Genomic DNA, 15587 nt, shown 5'->3' with positions numbered 1-15587 from the left:
TTCTTAAATTTTATTAAAAGCATTAATCAACACACTCAAGAAGCTCAATAAACTTCAAGTAAGATAAACACTAAAAGAGTTCCACACCCAGACACAACTTAATCAAAATGTTGAAAACCAAAAATAAAGAGAAATCTTTAAAATACTAAGAAAACAATGACTCTTTAGTAAAAATAGAATCTTAGATTAAAAGCTGCCTTCTTATAATAAATAAGTGAGGTCAAATGATAATGGATGATTACATATTCAAAATGTTGGAACAAAAATTAACTAAAAATCCAGCAAATCCATTTTTTTAAATGAAGGGAAAATAGATTGATATCACAAAAAAATGACAGAATAGGGGATTCCAAAACCCCATCCCTCCATGAAAGCAATGATTATGCTGACTAAACCTGTCAAAATCAACTTTTTTGGCATTTTGAAAGCTAATGAAAAACTTAAAATAATGAAGGGAATGGTTAATGAAAACACAAAGCTCCTAAATTTCAGTAATGAAGCATTGTAGTATAGCAAACCTACCTTGCACATCCTCTCCCCAGCTTGGTTGCAGCCTTGGGAATGATGGCTCATGTTCCTTTTGAGGTTTGCTGGTGCCAAAGGGGGCAATATGAACCTTGTTGTCAAAGAATTTGGTTGTGTGTTTTGATTTGTCTGATGCCTCCCTGAGGAATTGGCTCAGTGGTTTGCCTTTGTTTTACCCACCTCAAAACTTTCTCAAGGCTGTAGTAGCCTCTTGGGTAACATTTTCGAAAACTCTTAAAAACAACTATACTAACTGCAGCCACTGGGAGCAAGGCATAATAGATGGGGCAATTGACAGGCAGATGGAAAAGGCTAGGAAGAAAGAAGTTGGGGAAGGAGACACATAGAATAAGGTCTTAGAAAGTTTCTGCATATACTGAGGAATCTAGAAGGAAGCCAGGCCCAGGGCTGAATTAATTCTGAGAAAATATCTTAGATGACCCTATGTTCTCTCCTGTGACTGATCTTTAGGTCCCAAAAAGGCATAAATTGAAGGCTAAGGAAGAGTTGTAAATGGCCTGGCTAAGTATAGAAGGAGTCCCTCAACATAGAGCCAAAATGGAAAGACTAGGACAAAATATTTTTGTTGGCTTGAGTTATTTCAGGAAATCTATGTCAAATTACTAGCTGACCACTAAGCTATTAGAACAGGGACATCAGAGACCACACATGAAAAGTATACAGTTCGATAAAAATAGTTCACAATAGTCACTAACCAATCAATAAACTACAACCTACAACAAGTAGAAATGAAAAAAATCCCTGGAGAGGGGAAAATAATGTCATTTTCAGAGTTAATTTTGAAATCTTCAAAATGTTCAGTTTACAACAAAACGTTATGAGGCATGCAAGAAAACAAGAAAGTACAGCTAATTCACAGAGGAAAAAAATAATAGAAATTATCATAGAATAAGCCATGATACTTGGATATATGAGACAAAGACTTTAAAATCAGTTACCTTAAATATGTTCAAAGAGCTAAAAGAAACCATGGAAAAGGAACTAAAGGAATCAGGAGAACAATATCTCAACAAATAGAGAATAAAAAGATAGAAATTATAATAATAAATGAATTAAAAATTCTGCAGCTGAAAAACACAATAACAGAAATTAAAAATTCACTAGAGGGATTCAACAGCAGATTTGAACAGGCAGGAAAAAGAATCAGCAACCTTAAAGACAGGTCAATGGAGATTATCCAGTCTGGGGAGGAAAAAAATTAGAATGAAGAAAACTGAACAGATCCTAAGAGATTTATGGGCCACCATCAAGCATACCTACATGCCCCTAATTGAAGTCCCAGAAGAAAAGGAGAAAAAAAAGGGCAGAAAGAATATTTGTTAAAATACTGGCTGAAAACTTGTCAAACTTTATAGAAGGAATGAATCTAAACATCCAGCTCAATAAACTTCAAGCAGAATAAAATCAGAGAGACACAGAGACACATTATAATCCAACTGTTGAAAGGCAAATGCTAAGAGAGAATCTTGAAAGCAGCAAGAGAGAAGAAATTTTTCACATAGAATTCTTGCTCAATAAGATTAAAATCCAATTTCTTTTCAAAAAACAGGAAGAACAGAATGCAATAGGATGTCATATTTAAAGTACTGGAAAAAGAAACCCTATTGGCCAAAAATTTTGTATTCAGCAAAATATGCTTCAAAAATGTAGGGAAATCAAGATATTTCCAAATAAATAAGAACTGAGGAAGTTCATCTCTAGTAGAACTACCCTATGAAAAGTACAAAAAGTAAGCCTTTCAGGCTGATAAGAAAGAACACTAGACAGTAACATAAAACCATAAAAATAAAGAACACTGGTAAAACTTACTACACAGGTAAAATATAAAAGACAGCAATGTTGTATTTAGCTTTGTAACTCTATCCATCAAAATGACATAATAATGATAAACATATACAGACCTAACAAAAGTGCCCCCAGAATATAGAAACCAAAAGCAGGCAGAATTGAATGGAGAAATAGATAGTTCTACAATAATTGAAAACTTGAATAATGTACTTTCAATAATGGATAGAATAACTGGAGAATATATCAATAAAAAAGGGCTTGAGAACAATTATAAACCAATGAGATTTAACAGACAGAACACTCTGCCACAAAACACCAGAGTACATCTGAAACAGTCTTCAACATAGGCCATAAAACAAATTTCAATGAATTTCAAATATTGAAATCAAAGTATCTTTTTCAAGGACACTAGAATAAAACTAAAAATTAAGAATAGAGAAAATCTGAAAAATTCACAAATATGTGAAATTAACCAATGCACTCCTAAAAACATATTATTCTAAAAAAAAACCCACAAGGTTAATTATCAATTACTTGGAGAAGAATGAAAAAAACATAACATGCCAAAACTTACAGAATACAAGGAAAGCAGGGCTTAAATGAACAGTTATACTTTTAAATGTTCAAAATAGGAAAGAAAGAAAGGAATATCTTAAATCAGTAACTTAAGTTTTCTTTGGGAAATGAGAAAAGACATGCATATAAAACTCAAAGAAATCAGAAAAAAGGGAAATTATTATTTCTTAGTACTATCACATTTAAGATAAGTAAAAGAGATAATAGAAAAATAATAGAATGAACAAAACAAAATGTTGATTCTTAGAAAACATCAACAAAATTGATAAGCTTTGGCAATACTGATGAATAAGAAGGATTAAAAAAACCCTCTAATAACTAAAATGACAACCACTTTCCAGAAACAAACAGGATTTAAGAGAATTCTATGAATAATTGTACATGAATAATCAAATACCCTAGATAAAATGGACAAATTCCTAGAATCACACACTTCATAAATTAACTCCAGAAGAAACAGAAAATCTGAGTAGATCAAATACAAGTAAAGAGATTGGATCAGCAATCATACATCTTCCAAAAAAAAAGCTCAGGATCAGATGGCTTCACTTATGAATTACACCTACATTTAAAGAAGAATTAATACCAATTCTACTCAAATTCTTTCAAAAAATAAAAGATAAAGAAATATTTCCTAATGTATGAGGAACCATGTAGAACACTTAGGAGGCCAACATTGCCTTTATACTAAGGCCAAATACATCCAAAATTTAAAAAGGAGAGAGAAAACTATATACCACTATCACTTATGAATATAGATGCACAAAAAATTCCCCAAGATAATACTAGCAAACCTAATTCAATAGCATATTAGAAAGAATACATGGCATGACCAAATAGAATGTATTCCAGAAATACAAGAGCATTTCAACATATGAAAATCAATAAATGTCATAGACCACATTAACAGAATGAAAGAAAAAGTATATGACAATTGATACAAAGAACTTTACAAATCCAAAACATTTTCATTATAACTACGCACTCAACTAACTAGTAAAACAAGAGGGCTTTCTTATCATGATAAAAGGGACAAATATGTCAAAATAACTAAAAGAGAAGATTTGAAATGTTCTCAACACACAAAAAAAAGATAAGTATTTTTGGTAATGGATATCCTAGTTACCCTGAATTAAAAATGTAGGAATAAATTCCAGTGAAAAGGCACAAGACTTTGCCCATTAAAAACTACAAAATATTGCTGAAAGAAATAGAAGAGACTTAAAGAAGTGGAAAGACAACACATTTTCATGGATTGGAAAACTTAATATGGTTAAAATGTCAACATACCCCAAAACAATCTGTAGTTTTGACACAATCCTTTAAAAATCCCAAAAACATTTCTTGCAGAAATAGAAAAGCTGACCCTAAAATTCATATTAAACCTATCCATGAACAGATCTAGCAGGCAGAAACTCAGTAATGACATAGTTGAACCCAACAGTATCATCAATCAGTTGTATATAATTGATATCTATAGACTACTTCATTGAACAACAGCAGAATACACATTCTTCTCAAGCTCACATGGAACAGTCACAAAGACAGACCACATTCTATGTCATGAAACATGCTTTAACAAATTTAAAAGAATAGAAATCATGCAATGTCTTCCCTTAGACTGTAATAGAATTGAACCAGAAACAAAAAAACTAAAAGATAGCTGGAAAATCCAAAAGTATTGGAGGTTAAACAACACACTTTTAAATGACCCATGGGTCAAGCAAGAAATCTAAAGAGAAATTTAAAATTACTTCAAACTAAAATAAAATAAAAATACAATTTAATAAAAATTTACAGGATGTAGCAAAAGCAGTGCTTAGAGGGAAATTTATAGCATTTAATGCATATATTAGAAGAGAAGAAAAATATAAAATCAGTAATCTAACCATCCACTTTCACAAACTAGAAAAAGAAGAGCAAATTAAATTTAAAGTAAGCAGAAGAAAAGAAACAATAAAAATTAGACCAGATTTCAATGAAATTGAAGTTAAGGAATCCATAGAGAAAATCAATGACACTAAAAGCTGGTTCTTAGAAACGATAAAAAAAATTAACAAGCTTCTAGCTAGGCTAACTAAGAAAAAAATAGAGAAGACAAAAATGACTAATTTCAGAAATGAAAAAGGGAATATCACTATAGATCCTAGGAACAATAAAAGGATAATAAAGAAATAACATGAACAACTCCATGCCTAAAAATTTGATAATCTAGGTAAAATGGACCAATTCCTTGAAAGACATAATCTGGCAAAATTTACACAAGAAGAAATAGACAATCTGAATAAACTTTTATCTACTAAAATTGAATTGATAATAGCCTTTCAAAATAGAAAGCATCAGGTCCAGAAATGGTCATTATTAAAGTTTACCAAACATTTAAGGAAGAAACTATACCAATTATCTACAATTTCTTCCAGCAGAGAGAAACAGAAAGTATATTTTGTAACTCATTCTATAAAGCCAGCTTTATCTTAAAAGCAAACTCAAAAATATTACAAGAAAACAAAAACTACAGACCAATATCTCTCATGAACATAGATGCAAAAATCCTCAACAAAATATTAGCAAATCAAATCCAACAATATATGAGAAGAATTATACAACACACAACAAAGTAGGATTTATTTCAGGTATGCACAGGTGGTTCAATGTCCAAATATCATTTAATGAAATCCATCACATACAGTCTAAAAAAGAAAAATCACATCATCATCATATCAATAGATGCAAAAAAATTTATTTGACAAAATCTAAAACACATTTATGATAAAAATCCTCAGGAAATTAGGAATACGGAACTTCTATTCTTGACAACATTCACAAAAATCCTATAACTAGCATTATCCTTAATTGTGAGAAATTTGAATTTTTCCAACTAAGATGGGGAGTAAGGAAAGAATGTCCCCTCTCACCATTGTTTTTGAAAATCATATAGGAAGTCCTAGCTAATGTAAAAAGACTTAAAGAAATAAGCATATATATTTTATACATGTTTGCATTGGCTATAGTCCATATATGTTTATATATTATATATATTTATATATAATATATTTGAAATCATGCAAAATGAAATATATATATAAGGTCTTCAAAAATTTCATGAAAATGTGTATTTAAAAATTGGATTATTGAAGATTATGGACCAGAGACACCATTAGCCAGAGCATCTCTGTAAGAAGAAGAAGTTTTAGAAAAAAGAGAAAAAACAAACAGCCAGGCAAACATATTAATAGATTGGATGAGGCTCTGTAGGAAGGGAGCCTGAAACTACAGGAGACTTCATGGGAAGAAGTTATGGAGTAGAACTGGAAAGAGAAAGGCATCGGTGGAGATTAAGCCCCAAGAGGCTTGGAGACCAGTGAGAACGGTAGAAGGAATGGTTTACTTCCCCCGCCCCTCCCGCCTTGCATCTCGGACTGTTGGTGGGCTCCTGACCTGCTGGAGAGACCTTCTGCCAACACAAGCCCAGAAACTGCTGCTGCCAGTGAGCAGAGAGCATCTTGTGGATAGGGCACCAGGTTCCCAACCCCCCTGGGACACCTGCCACACAGACACAAGCTGGACAGCAGGTGCCATATTGCTTCTCTACCCACCAGGTGCCTTTGTCCTCCTCAGGGGGCCTCAACCCCTCAGGTTCTATCTTGCTTGTCCCCACACAGACATTTTCCAGTTCTGGCCCAGACTATAGAAGCCTCAGGGGTTCAATGGGTCCTGGGTGATCTGGGTGACTCCAGAGGCTGGTCATTCTGGGTGGACTGCCTCCCAGAGAGAGGGTCAGAGAGGACCAGAGGGTAGACTTTCCTCCACCTAGAATCTTTTTCTCCACTTCCCCTCTGCCCTCACAACTGCCAAGAGAGATAACTGACCTACCACATGGAGGCTTCCACAGGGAATGGGGCTCAGACCTATCCTTTTGGGGTCCTACAGCAGACTGAGGAGTGCTTGGACTGTGAAGTCCCTGTCCACTGGCCCTCCCTAGTGCAACTTGCCCAGTGACTACACCAGAGCAGGGTACACCCCAAGGCAGAGGGACATTGAACCAACTTGAGTTCCCCGTGGGTGCTTGGGAACAGCATTCTTCTCCCTGGCATGGGCAGGGATTGATCTCTGGGGCTAAGGGATGGGCCCATAGGCTAGATCCCATACACCCAGGTCTCAATCACATTGCCTGGGGGCACAGAGAGCATATTTGTGAATTAGTCTCTCGAGGTGTGGATGCCTGCAGGGGCAGATCAGGGGGAAGAGTAAAGTATGGGTCCTAACTGCAGCATGCTCATGGAGCATGCCTCCTCCCACAGGAGGGCCGGGCTCCCAGCTCAGGCCAGGATTCTGGACTGGGAACATACCACCTGACACCACAGTCATAGGAGAGCCCAGGTGGCTTGAGGTCCTGCCTGCTGGCAGATGCCTGGGAAAACCACAGAATAGGAGAGGGTGGAAAGGAGTGAGGCCTGCTCCAGAATGCCTCTTTGAGTGTCTCAGACAGCCCCACCTTCACACACAGACTTTTGGGTTGAGTGGGGCCACTTCAGGCCCTCTCTAGAAGCATTGCCCAGAGGTGGGAAACAGACCTTTGACCACTGCTGAAAGCATTTGTGGAGCTTGAGGGCAGGCTTACCCAACCCAGCAATGCCCAGCCTCACTCCCCAACCTGCCCCTCCTGAAGTAGAGAATAAGGACACACCTGGAAGACCCAAGGCCCTACCCACCACCTGGAGCATTAGAGTATTTCTTCTGAAAAACTACAGCTGGTCAAAGGACCCAAAAACAACATTGAGCTTGTTCCTTCTGGCAAGTGCTGCCTAATGAGAGGGAAGTTAATTTGCATGTCCTTTTACTGCACTTACTGCCTCATCATACACAGTATGGTCGATTCTCACCTACAAGCACCACCTACTGGCTCAGAGATTAAACTGGGCATATCATTATTTTTTTTTTTTTTGAGACAGAGTCTCGCTCTGTTGCCTGGGCTAGAGTGAGTGCCGTGGCATCAGCCTAGCTCACAGCAACCTCAGACTCCTGGGCTTAAGCGATCCTACTGCCTCAGCCTCCCAAGTAGCTGGGACTACAGGCATGCACCATGATGCCTGGCTAATTTTTTGTATATATATTTTTAGTTGGCCAGATAATTTATTTCTATTTTTAGTAGAGACAGGGTCTCACTCTTGCTCAGGCTGGTCTCGAACTCCTGACCTCGAGCAATCCACCCGCCTCGGCCTCCCAGAGTGCTAGGATTACAGGCATGAGCCACCGCGCCCGGCCCTTGGGCATATCATTATTTAAACAAAAGAAAATCCAAAAGTAAGAAGTAACAGTTGCTCCAGATGAGAAGCAATCAGTGACAGAACTCTGGAAGTATGACAAATCAAAGCAAAAGGACACCCCCAAAAGATACACCAGCTTGTTAGCAATGGATACCAACCAAAATCAGAATACTGAAATGACAGATGAAGAATTTCAAACATGCATTGTAAGGAAGCTCAATGAAATACAAGATAAAATGGAAACCCAACACAAAGAAATCACAAAAACAATGCAGGAAATAAAAGAAAAATTCACTAAAGAAATTAAAATATTAAAGAAAAATTAAATAGAAGTTCTGAAAATGAAAAATTCATTCAAGGAATTACAAAATACATTGGACAGCATTATAAAATGAAGAAGAAAGAATCTCAGAGATGAAGACAACAACTTTCAATTAAACAAGTCAGTCACAGAGATATAGCAGAGATATGAGAGGAATGAGCAAAGCCTATAAGAAATAAGGGATTATGTAAAAAGTCCTAACATAAGGATCATAGGCATCCCTAAGGGTCAAAAGAAAATACACAAGTGTTGGATAATTTATTTGAGGGAATAATTGAGGAAAATTTCCCTGGTCTTGCTAGAAATCTAGATATCCAGGTACAAGAAGCTGAAAGGACTCCTGGAGGAGTCATTGCAAAAAGGCAAGCACCATGACACATAGTCACCAGACTGGCCAAAATAAACATGAAAGAGGCACTCCTATAAGCAATAAGGTGAAACCAGGAGGTCATTTACAAAGGAAAACCCATCAGACTAACTGCAGATTTCTTAACTGAGACCTTACAAACCAGAAGGGATTGGGGACCCATTCTCAGTTTTCTCAAATAGAATAATGGCCAGCCTAAATTTTGTATCCTGCAAAACTCACTTTTTTATATGAGAGGGAAATAAAAACCTTCCCATATAAGCAAATACTGAGGGAATTTGTCAAGACAAGACCTGCCCTGAAAGTAGTAGTCTGAACTGCATTATACATGTATCAGCACAATAGACACCCTCCACTGTAAAATCACCCAAAAGCTAAAGGTCAAAGGCCAAATACCACAATGGCTTAAGTGATAAAACAAAGTAACAAAGTTCTACTCAACAGGATGAAAGAAATCTACCCCACTTATCAATTCTTTCAATAAATGAGAATGGCTAGGACTGCCCATTGAAGAGACAAAGGCTGGCCAAATGGATAAATATATCCAAGCCAAGTATTTGCTTTTTCCAGAAAATTGTCTAACCCACAAGGACTCATTCAGACTCAAGGTGAAGGGATGGAAAACAATATTCCACATAAATGGAAGCCAAAAGGAAGCTGGTATAGCAGTTCTTATATCAGACAACTTAATCTACAAATCAACAAAAGTAATAAAAGACAAATATTGTAATTATATAATGGTAAAGGGAACAATTCAACAAGAACATAACAATTCTAAATATTTATACACTGAAAACATGTGTGCCCAGATTCATAAAGCAAATCCTACTTCATCTAAAGAAAATGATAAACACCAACACCATAATAGCTATGGACTTCAGCACTCCTCTGACAGAACTGGACAGATCCTCCAAACAGAAAAAAAGAAACAATGAACTTAAACAGAACTCTAGAACATATGGGACTAACAGACATTTACAGAACATTCTACCCCAAAACCACTGAATATATGTTCTTCTCATCAGCTCAGGAAATATTCTCTAAGTTTGATGACATCATAGGGCACAAAACATGTCTCAACAAATTTTAAAAAATAGAAATTATACTATGCATCTTCTTAGACCACAGTGGAATAAAATTAGAAATCAACTCCAAAGGAAGCACTCATCTCTACACAAAGTTATGGAAACTAAACAACCTAACACTGAATGATACGTCAAGGAGGAAATTAATATGGAAATCAAAACATTCTTTGAACTAAATGATAGAGGGGACACAAGTTATCAAAAATCTGTGGGATACAGCTAAAGCAGTCCTGAGAGGAAAATTCATAGCCATAAATGCCTACATCCAAAAGACAAAAAGATCAGAAATCAACAATCTAGTGAATCATTTCAAAGAACTTGAAAGGATGAGCAAACAAATCCCAAACCCAGCAGAAGAAAAAGAAACAAACAAGATCAGATTAGAATTAAATGAAATCGATAACAAAAGAACTATACAGAAGATTAATGAAACAAAAATGTGGTTCTTTGAAAAGATAAACAAATCAACAACCCTCTTGCTAGACTGATCAGAAGCAGAAAAGAAAGGACTCTAATAAGCTCAATCAGGAATGAAAAAGGAGATGTTACAACTGATACCACAGAAATATAAAATATCATCTATGAATACTATAAAAATCTCTATGCACATAAACTTGAAAATGTGGAGTAAATGGACAAATTCTTAGAAACACACAGCCTCCCTAGACTCAATCAGGAAGAAATAGAATTCCTGAACAGACAAATATCAACTATTGAAATTGAAGAAGCAATAATAAACCTTCCTAAAAACAAAGTCCCGGATAGATGGTTTCACATCTCAATTTTACCAGACCTATAAAGTACAACTGGTGCCTATCATGCAGAAATTATTCCACAATATTGAGAAGGAAGGAATCCTCCCCAACACATTTTATGAAGCCAATATCATCATTAAACCAAAGCCAGGAAAGGACTCAACAAAGAAAACTACAGACCAATTATCCCTTATGAATATAGATATAAAAATTCTCAATAAAATCCTAGCAAATTGAATTCAACTACTTAAATAATAAATAATCACAGCCAAGTAGGCTTCATCCCAGAGATGCAGGTATGGTTCAACTTCAACATATACAAATCTATAAATGTAATTCACCACATAAATAGAAGAAAAAACAAAGACCATATGATCCTTTCAATAGATGCAGAAAAAGTATTCAACAAAATTCAGCACCCTTTTATGATAAGAATGCTTAACAAAATAGACATAGACAGGACTTAACTCAAAATGATAAAAGCCATATACAAAAACTCACATCCAACATCACACTAAATGTGGAAAAATTGAAAGCATTACCACTTAGAACTGAAACCAGACAAGGTTTCCCATTATCACCACTTCTATTCAACATAATGGTGGAAGTCCTAGCTAGAGCAATCAGACAAGAGAAGGAAATCAAAAGCATCCAAATGGGGGCAGAGAGGTCAAACTATTGCTCTTTGCTGATGATATGATCTCATATCTAGAAAACCCCAAATATTCAACCAAGAGACACCTGGAATTGATAAACAAATTCAGCAAAGTCCCAGGTTGCAAAATCAATGTACATAAATCAGTAGCTTGCATGTACACCAATAATAGTCAAGCTGAGTATCAAATCAAAGACTCAATACCTTTCACAATAGCAACAAAGAAAATAAAATATCTAGAAATATATTTAACTAAGGAGGTGAAAGACCTCTACAGGGAGAACTATGAAGCACTGAGGAAAGAAATTGCACAGGATGTAAACAGATAGAAAAGCATATCATGCTCATGGATCAGCAGAATAAACATTAAAATGTTAACAAACAAATAAATGTTAAAATGTCTATACTACCCAAAGTGATTTACAGACTCAATGCAATCCCCATTAAAATACCAACATCGTTTTTCACAGATCTAGAAAAAATGGTTTTACACGTTATATGGAAGCAGGAAAAAACCTGAATAGCCCATGCAACCTTATGTAATAAAAAGAAATCAGGAGGCATAACTTTACCAGACTTCAAGCTATATTACAAGGCTATAGTAACCAAAACAGCATGGTACTGGCACAAAAAACAGAGACATGTATCTATGGATCAGAACAGAGAATCCAGATAGGAAACCACCCTCATATTGTCATCTGATATTCGACAAATCAGAGAAAATCATACACTGGGTAAAGAATCCCTATTCAATAAATGGTTCTGGGAAAATTGGATAGCCTCATGTAGAAGACTGAAAGAGGATCTGCACTTTTCACCACTCATAAAAATTAATTCATGGTGGATAATGGACTAAATCTAAAGCATGAAACCATAAAAATTCTAGAGTGAAATGTTGGAAAAACTCTTATAGATATCAGCCTAGCAAAGAATTTATGAAGAAGACCCCAAAAGTAATCACAACAATAACAGAAATAAATGGGACCTGATCAAATCAAATCTTCTGCAAAGCCAAGAACACAATCAATAGAGCAAATATACAACCTACACAATGGGAGAAAATATTTTCATGTTCTACATCTGATACAGGTCTAATAACCAGAATCTACACAGAACTCAAGAAAATCAGAAAGAAAAATTCAAACCCCATTAAAAAGTGGGCAAAAGGCTGGGTGCGGTGGCTCACACCTGTAATCCTAGCACTCTGGGAGGCTGACGTGGGTGGATTGTTTGAGTGCAGGAGTTTGAGACCAGCCTAAGCAAGGGCAAGACCCTATCTCTACTAAAAAAATAGGAAGAAACTAGCTGGACAACTAAAAATATATAGAAAAAAAATAGGTGGGTATGGTGGCACATGTCTGTAGTCCCAGCTACTCAGGAGGCTGAGGCAGAAGGATCAGTTGAGCCCAGGAGTTTGAGGTTTCTATGAGTGAGGCTGACACCACGGCACTCTAGCCTGGGCAACAGAGCAAGACTCTGTCTCAAAAAAAAAAAAAAAGTGGGCAAAAGACATGAGCAGTGGGCATGAAAAGAAAACTTTTCAAATTAAGATAGACTAATTGCCAAAAAACATGAAAAAATGTTGAAAGTCTCTAATCATCAGGGAAATTCCAATTAAAACCACAATGAGATATCACCTAACTGCAGTGAGAAAGGCTCTTATCAAAAAAATATCAAAACAACAGATGTTGGTGTGTATGTGGAGAGAAAGGAACACTTATACACTGCTCGTGGGACTGAAAACTAATACAACCTCCATGGAAAGTAGTATGGAGATACCTCAAAGTACTAAAAGTCAACCTACCATTTGATCCAAGAATCCCACTACTGGGTATTTACCCAAAGGAAAAAGATACATTTTATTAAAAAGACATTTGCACTCAAATGTTTATAGCAGCACAATTCAAGATCACAACAATTGTGACAATCCAAGTGTCTACCAATACATGAGGGGATTAATAAAATGTGGTATGTGTATACCATGGAGTATTACTCAGCCATATAAAAATGGTGATCTAGTTCTTTTATAACAACATGGATGGAACTGGAGACCATTCTTCTAACTGAAGGATCACAAGAATGGAAAAACAAACAGCACCTGTACTCAATACTAAATTAGAACTAATTGATCAATACTCGTGGGCACATATGGAAGCAAAACTCAACAGAAATCAAGTAGGTGGGAGGGCAGAGGAGGTGATCAGTAAATTCACACCTAACGGGCACAATGCACACTATCTGGATGAAGGGCACACTTATAACTTTCACTCAAACTGTAGAAAAGCAAATTATGTATCCAAAACCTGTGTATCCCTGTAATATTCTGAAATGAAACCATAGAATGTGGTGATCAAGCAGTGACAGGGTCAGGATGACATGCTTTTATGCTATATCCAGAAAGCATACACCTTTATCACGGCTAGACTTACTGCAGAAAAATAAAACTCACAGTGAGGTTCAGTGAAAACTTCCACAGTGTGATGGAAGGGGGAGATGCATCTCACCAGATCCACAAACGGAGAAATATCACAGAAAGACTTAATGGCATGTGCTGAACTTTCCTCACTTTCACAAAACCACACATGGAAAAATGATGCTATGTTTTTTCTTCATTGAATGCTTTCTAAATGACCGACATGATATGATGCACATTTTTTCCCACTAAAATATCAGTAGCATTCCTACTCAAATGGAACAACTTAGAGTTAATTTGAAAAATATTGTAACAAGAGGACAAATACTTAGCCAGAGATACAAGTTCCTCCGGAAAAAGAATATTCGCCTCTCATTGAAGTTTTTCTGCAGGTTATCTTAATGATTTCGGATAGAATTTAAAATTCGCCTTACAAATAGAAACAAACAAAAGGACTAGTTAACCTAACAAAAACTAATAAAAATATGCTCAAATTTACTGACAGAATAATGTTTATAGCATACAATAATTAGACTCTACCAGTTCTAAGTAAACTAAATAAGGAAAAAATGTAATTATAAAGCCAGTCTCTACTCTGGGGAAATAAAAAGCCGCTTGTGACAAATCATTCCCCACAAAATACACATACCCGTGTCCCCAGCCACCCGGCTGGTAGTGCGTGTCCCCGAGCCGCAGCGAGCTGGAGCTTCTGTTCCGGAAGCCGCTGGGCGCGGCCTTCGGCACCCGGGATCCCTCTTCCCACCCCCCGGGTCCCCAGCCCCAAGGACAGGGCGGGCGGGCAGGAGTGCAGGGGTCCGGGACGCCCAGGTGGGGTCAGATCCTGAACGGTCTCTGCCACGGGCACGGTCGGGGCGCCGGCTTCCTGCTCTAGAAACTTTGCGGCCGCTGCTGCCCTGGAGGGACCGAGGCGGGGAGGCGACGGCCGGCTCCAGGCGGCCCGGGCGCCCTAGGCGGCGCGGGCGGAGCAGTTGGAGGTCGGAGGAGTCGGGGAGCAGGAGCCCGGCCACCGCCGCTTCCGCCCCTGCGCGCTTCTGCAGCCCAGGTGACTAGCTGCCTCCTCCTCCCGCTGACTCCGGAGCCGCGCCCTCCTCTGCGGGTGCCCGAGCCGGCTTGGGGCAGGCTGCGCGCCACCGCCTGAGGACGCCGTGGCCCTCGTGGGCGCCCGGCCTGCGGCCTGGCTCTCTGCTTGGCGGTGATCGTCCTGGCGACAACCACCTAAGAGTCCAAAGGCGCGGAGTAGCGCGTCCTGCAGAGAGCGGCAGATGAGGAAGGACCCAGTGGAGACGGGGTCTCGCTCTTGCTCAGGCTGGTCTTGAACTCCTGAACTCCTGAGCTCTGAGCGATCCTCCCAGCCTCCCACAAAGACTTTTATTATCTCATTAATACTTCATGAAAATCTTGTTTAAAAGAGAAAACCAAATTTTGCCATTGTATTATTGTGTTATTAATGTTAATTTTATTTATTTTTGCATTAAAAATATTATTTTGTTTATTTTTAGCACCTAAATGTAATAATTAATATATAATCACTAATAACTACCCATAACAGAACTTTGCAAATTCAAGTTTATCCCTTCATGTTTTTCATCTTATATAGCCAGTACTCAACCTTGACTACATATTAGAATCACTTGGAAAGCTTTTTTTTTTTTTAATTCGGTTATTTTGTTAAACTTTAGTTTCATTAAAAATTTTTTAAAACACTGATAAAAATGCCCTATACTCATTGAAATGTTTAAAGAAATTCTGGTGCAGTGGTGATGTACTAAGCTTTAGAATTCTTAAATACTTA

At 37.2% G+C, this 15587-nt stretch overlaps 1 protein-coding gene across 1 annotated transcript in view; it reads right to left on the bottom strand.

Moving 5' to 3' along the window:
* The window catches only part of NAP1L2 (nucleosome assembly protein 1 like 2), a 56891-nt gene extending 42090 nt beyond the window's left edge, over nt 1-14801 (bottom strand). Inside the window, exon 1 of the mRNA XM_045537523.1 lies at nt 14424-14801. The gene's annotated coding sequence lies outside the window, so the exon portion shown is untranslated. The remainder of the gene's footprint in view (nt 1-14423) is intronic.
* Nucleotides 14802-15587: the final 786 nt, after the last annotated feature.

Source organism: Lemur catta, chromosome X, assembly GCF_020740605.2.
Source record: "Lemur catta isolate mLemCat1 chromosome X, mLemCat1.pri, whole genome shotgun sequence".
NCBI lineage: Eukaryota > Metazoa > Chordata > Mammalia > Primates > Lemuridae > Lemur > Lemur catta.
The sequence above is the reverse complement of the archived record's forward strand: the minus strand, read 5'-3'. Positions and strand labels throughout refer to the sequence as shown.